Genomic DNA, 6427 nt, shown 5'->3' on the forward strand with positions numbered 1-6427 from the left:
TCAATTTCTCAGTTGTCTATCTGTTAAATAAATGTTTGTAGGGTTAGTGGTTGACCCATAAATGACATCCTACTGTACATATTTACTGTCACTGACATCACACCAAGCTTAATAGTGTTGTGGGGAATTAGGTCATCAGAATGATCACATATTTGGAGGGGAGATAATTGCAACTTTAGTGCAATTGTTAAGTACAAATGAAAATAAGCATACTAAACTGTATAGATCGCAGTTAATTTAAATGAATATAATAAAAAACAAGGGCAGTGTCATGCAAGATGAACATGACTTGAGTATATACACTCTTATGACTACACTATGTAATCATACGGCATTCAATCATAGCTAAACATAGTCTAGTGTAGTACAAAACATATAGAGAAGTGTGTTTATATTAAATAACTGAGTGACAAATAGGAATATAATATGTGCAACCCACCTTAACAGGCCTGTTCTGTAAAAGATGAAATACAAATGTGTTTGAATATATGTTATTTGGCCGACAGTACACCTTACAAGTTTGTGATTTAAACACTATTCAGCTACCTTATCATGCAAAGTTGTTGGAGATGGAAGTTTTCTTGTCTGCCTGAATACAATAAATGCCTCCTCTGGTCCTAATATGACTAATTTTGCTGACTCAGGTGTGCATAAACGTATGTTGAAAACAACAAAGAACTTCCTTTTGCGTCACATTATTTACATTCCCGTGTGTGTGTGTGTGTGTGTGCGCTCTCGTCACTTCCTCACAAGTGTGCGACTCTGTTGGCATCTTGGTGTGATCAATATGCTGAGGTCAGCAAAAGACCTGGTTTCATTGAAATATGACTGTCAGTAAAGAGGAGGATGACCACACCCACTAGTGAAATAGTTGACAATACTTTTCCAATGAAATTGCTGTCAACTTGCATTACTGTCGTGTTGATTCATGAAATGTAAATGTCATCTGACGTTTCACAAGTAATGTTATTCATGGATGTGTATGCAATTTTGAGGACAGTCATACTCGACTACGAGTGACTGCCGATGATGATGATGATGCAATTTTATATTTTACTATATAGTCACATGCATGGAAGTTTTAACATATATTTAATACTGGGGTGTCTAAAAATGACAGTGCATTGGACCCTCTTTATTTATTGTATTTCATTCTGTTACTAGAAAAAGACAAAGTGCGCAGACCTCCTTCGGACCCTACCTTCCAAAGATAAAGTCCTAAATCCAGACAGTGTTCTGGATCAGCCTCATCATGTACTGGTAAGCACTTTGTCTACCTGGCCGATATCAGCCCAAAAACAAGTGTAGGATGATATCGGCGTGCATGTAAATTCTCCGAGCTAAACATACGTACAATGTGTCCTAAATTAAACAAAATGGCACTACCACATTTGTCAATACAAACAAGTATTAAATAATTACCGTCACACATTACCTACACATACAGTGTCTCCAAGGCAGAAGCATATTAGAAAGTATCCAGTAACTAACGTGTCCGCATCATTCCACTTACTGCGCCGTGACCTTAAAGCGAACTTCACTTTTTAAAAAAAAATTCCTTTCATTCCAACTCCCTATGTGAGACAAGCACACATCTTTCTTTGTTTCAATGCAACGTAAATCTTAAATAAAAGCTAGTCAGCAAACAATGCAAGTGATGAGGTTTCTATCTATTCTACTTATAAAGCGCTCTAAAAAAATATTCAAAAACCTCCACCAAAGTTAAAAGTTGAAGCGTTTTAAAAAGTATGTTTTTTTCCTCAAAGGGAACAAGCGGATGGATGCATAGACATCTTATAAGTAGACGCAGCATCAAGCGCTACTGCCTACTGGCACTGACGAGACGCGGGGCTGCCATCTTGGAGTGGTGATCTGCTCCACTCAGTGCAATTCATTTGGCAGGAGCAATGAACTGTCAGCGTATTTAATTCATCTTACCTCACTGAATACCACTGATTTTCACACACTTTTTTGTCATACGTGTAGCTATGATAAAGGACACATGTTTTGGCGTGTTTTATTATTCATAGTTTGCTTAACAGTAATAGAATAACCTTATATGCTATAAGTGACCAGACGTCCGAGATCAAAACTGGGAATATAAGCCCAGAGAAGGGGGAAAAAAACGGTCAGCTATTTTTAAATTGAAGAAACAATATGATTAGGTTATATATACATGCATATATCCTACATAAACAATGTATGAATACCATAGATATCTATATATCTTAGGGACCTATAGACTGTATCGCTGTTGCTGCAGCAGCAGAGTTTATTCTGTCTTGACACTTTGTATTGATATTTTGTATTACATTCTTCCCTTAAATGATCATGTTTACAGTGATTGTTTTATATGTATTTTTTATGTATGTCGATTTGGATAAAAGCGTCTGCCAAATACTTAAACATAAACATATATAAACACCTGAAAGTCTTTATATCAGCTAAAACCACCAATCTGTTTCACTGGATTCAGAATAAAACCAAATTCTGTCTTACCCAACAATCAGTCCGTTTAGCATCTTTGTTTTCTACCTGTCAACTGTCAGTTTAGCATCGTTGTTTTCTAGCTGTCAACTGTCAGTTTAGCATCTTTGTTTTCTACTTGTCAACTGTCAGTTTAGCATCTTTGTTTTCTACTTATCAACTGTCAGTTTAGCATCTTTGTTTTCTACCTGTCAACTGTCAGTTTAGCATCTTTGTTTTCTACCTGTCAACTGTCAGTTTAGCATCTTTGTTTTCTACCTGTCAACTGTCAGTTTAGTATCTTTGTTTTCTACCTGTCAACTGTCAGTTTAGCATCTTTGTTTTCTACCTGTCAACTGTCAGTTTAGCATCTTTGTTTTCTACCTGTCCACTGTCAGTTTAGCATCTTTGTTTTCTACCTGTCAACTGTCAGTTTAGCATCTTTGTTTTCTACCTGTCAACTGTCAGTTTAGCATCTTTGTTTTCTACCTGTCCACTGTCAGTTTAGCATCTGTGTTTTCTACCTGTCCACTGTCAGTTTAGCATCTTTGTTTTCTACCTGTCAACTGTCAGTTTAGCATCTTTGTTTTCTACCTGTCAACTGTCAGTTTAGCATCTTTGTTTTCTACCTGTCAACTGTCAGTTTAGCATCTTTGTTTTCTACCTGTCAACTGTCAGTTTAGCATCTTTGTGTTCTACCTGTCAACTGTCAGTTTAGCATCTTTGTTTTCTACCTGTCAACTGTCAGTTTAGCATCTTTTTTTTCTACCTGTCAACTGTCAGTTTAGCATCTTTGTTTTCTACCTGTCAACTGTCAGTTTAGGCTGCTCGCCAGCTCCTCATCACCACTTCAAGATGGCGGCCGAATTTCTCGTATCACAGCAGCCAATGCTGCGTCTACTTATAAGATGTTTATGCATAAATCAATCCACCACTGCCCCCCCCCCCCCACACCCCCACCTTTTTTTTTTACAGGGTATGTGACCCCCCACTCCCTGGGGGGTCAGAAACCCCCCTCACTTCTGGTCATAAAACATTCCTCCCGCAACCCCCGCTGGCCCCCATTTTTTGGAGGTACTCTAATCTTCTGACAATTATTTATAATAAATAAGTACATTGAAATTTTATTAAAACTATTTTACAATATCCATGTTAAGGCCATTTCTTTTTGTTTTTTGCATAGTGACCCTTTTGTTTTCCACTTGTATCTTTGTAATTGTTGTCTTTCTAGTGTGGTTCTCATCATTTTTTATAATTTTGTGAAACAGGACATTTTTAATCCATGTTTTTTTTTAATATATAATATACCGTCGGCCAACAAAATATGAGATGCGGGCCCTCAGTGGCCTCCAACGCCAGACTTTGGAAGTCACTGCTTCTTCTTCTTCTGTAATTTTGATAATAAACTGTATTTGTACTATTCACATGTGAATAATGCTGTATAATAGATTGTATTTATATTATTCACATGTGAATAATGCTGTATAATAGACTGTAGTTATGTTATTCACATGTGAATAATGCTATATAATAGACTGTATTTATATTATTTACATGTGAATAATGCTGTATAATAGACTCTATTTATATTATTCACATGTGAATAATGCTGTATAACAGACTGTATTTATATTATCACATGTGAATAATGATGTATAATAAATTGTATTTATATTATTTACATGTGAATAATGCTGTATAATAGACTGTATTTATATTATTCACATGTCAAACATACCTAAGTGTTTATTGTTTATTGTGAGCGAACTGTGGTGCTGGATTTCCCTATGGGATCAATAAAATACTTTCTATTCTATTCTATTCTATTTGGCTAACGCTGTTGATGTTGATCACTGCTTGAAAGGAAGGTTTCAGTGTGAGAGACTTAGTGTCCAATGCAAAATAATTGCTTTTTCTTTCTGTTCTCTATTGGATGTTTATTTGGCAAATGTGAAATAAACAATGTGAATAATTGTTTTCTGTCAGTCTGATAAAGCTGATAAAAAGCAGTAAAGAAACGATGATGTTGCAATTAAAAAAAGAGCGGTGTGCAGCGGTCAACGGTCTTTGACTCATTCCAGTCAAACCTTTTACCATAACAGGCAGGCAGATAAAGTACGGTCAAATTGAAGTCATAACCAGCAATAGTTTGGGAAATGTTTGTAAAAATAGTCTCAGCATTGAAAAAAATAGTGGGTGGAACAGCAAGTAGTGTTACAGAAAGGACATGACACTATACTTAAATCAACATTATGAGTTGGAGGATTTATATTATAGGGTTTTTCAAATACAGTTTTGCATAAAGTAACTGATGATTTTTTTAAAAACATTATTAGTTTAGCAAAGAGTGCGATTACACTTAAACATTTTTATGAGTCTGTGAGGCATAACATGTTTTGTTGATGAAGTGATCATTTAGAAAAAATATAAGCCTACTTACTACCAAAGAAGTACTCTATTAAATGTATGGGTTATACTTGTATAGCGCTTTTCTACCTTATTAAGGAACTCAAAGCGCTTTGACACTATTTCCACATTCACCCATTCACACACTGATGGCGGGAGCTGCCATGCAAGGCAGCTAACCAGGACCCATCAGGAGCAAGGGTGAAGTGTCTTGCTCAAGGACACAACGGACATGACTGGGATGGTAGAAGGTGGGGATTGAACCAGTAACCCTCAGATTGCTGGCACGGCCACTCTCCCAACTTCGCCACACCGTCCCACACTGAAAAGAAAACATTTATATGGCAATTGGTGTGCAGCTTTTACATGACGAAAGCATATTTTGCATATTTTCAGGAAAAAAAAAGATGTTGGGAGAATGAAGATGTATTTTATGTGTTGTGTATTTTTGCAAATTTGCATATTTCTAAAGAGAGACCTAACTTCACAAACATAAAGTGTTAGTTTTTTGACAGTAAAATTGTATATTTCTAAGAAAGAAAAAAAATCACAATGTGTATTTATGAGAATATAAAGCTGTATATTTTTGAGAATACATTGTAATCTTTTGAAAATACAAACAATAAATATTTTTACAATATTTTTTTTAGAACATAGCAGTACATTTTTGAGAATAATTGCATATTTTTATAATAATGTTGCCTATTTTTATAATAAAGGTGTTTATTTTTTAGAATAAAGTTGCATAGTTTTAATCAATAAAAGTGCCTATTTTTGAGAATAAAGTTAAATATTTTTCAGAAAACTAATTTAGATTTTAAGATAATGAAGTCATAATATTTTTTCTTTAAATAGAAAAGCATAAAGTTTAAGTTCAAGTCAAAGTGCAAGTTCAAAATAATAACTGTAATGAATGTGACATTTAACATATGTTGATATTTTGTATTTTTAATTTTACACATGAAGTTGTATGAACAAAAACATAAAAATATACAGGTATAGGCCTAACTACAACCAAAGAACTACTCTATTAAGACCACACTGAAAATAAAAAAAATTATATAAGGAAATTGGTGTGCAGCTTTTACATGACTAAAGCATATTTTGCATAAATTCAGGAAAAAAGATTTAGTGAGAATAAAGATGTATTTTATGTGTTGTGTATTTTTGCACATTTGCATATTTCTAAAGAGAGACCTAACTTCACAAATATAAAGTGTTAGTTTTTTAAGGGTGAAATGTTATATTTTTAAGAAAAAAAATAGAATGTATATTTATGAGAATATAAAGTTGTATATTTTTGAGAATATATTGTAATCTTTTGAAAATAAAAATAATATATATTTTTAGAATATTTACAAATTACAATAAAGTGATTTTTTCTTTAGAATATAGTAGTACATATTTAAGAATATTTGCATATTTTTATAATAATATTGCCTATTTTCTATAATAAAGTTGTTTATTTTGTATAATAAAGTTGCATATTTTTAATCAATAAAAGTGCCTATTTTTGAGAATAAAGTTAAATATTTTTCAGAAAACTAATTTAGAT

Source organism: Entelurus aequoreus, linkage group LG24, assembly GCF_033978785.1.
Source record: "Entelurus aequoreus isolate RoL-2023_Sb linkage group LG24, RoL_Eaeq_v1.1, whole genome shotgun sequence".
Classification (NCBI taxonomy): domain Eukaryota; kingdom Metazoa; phylum Chordata; class Actinopteri; order Syngnathiformes; family Syngnathidae; genus Entelurus; species Entelurus aequoreus.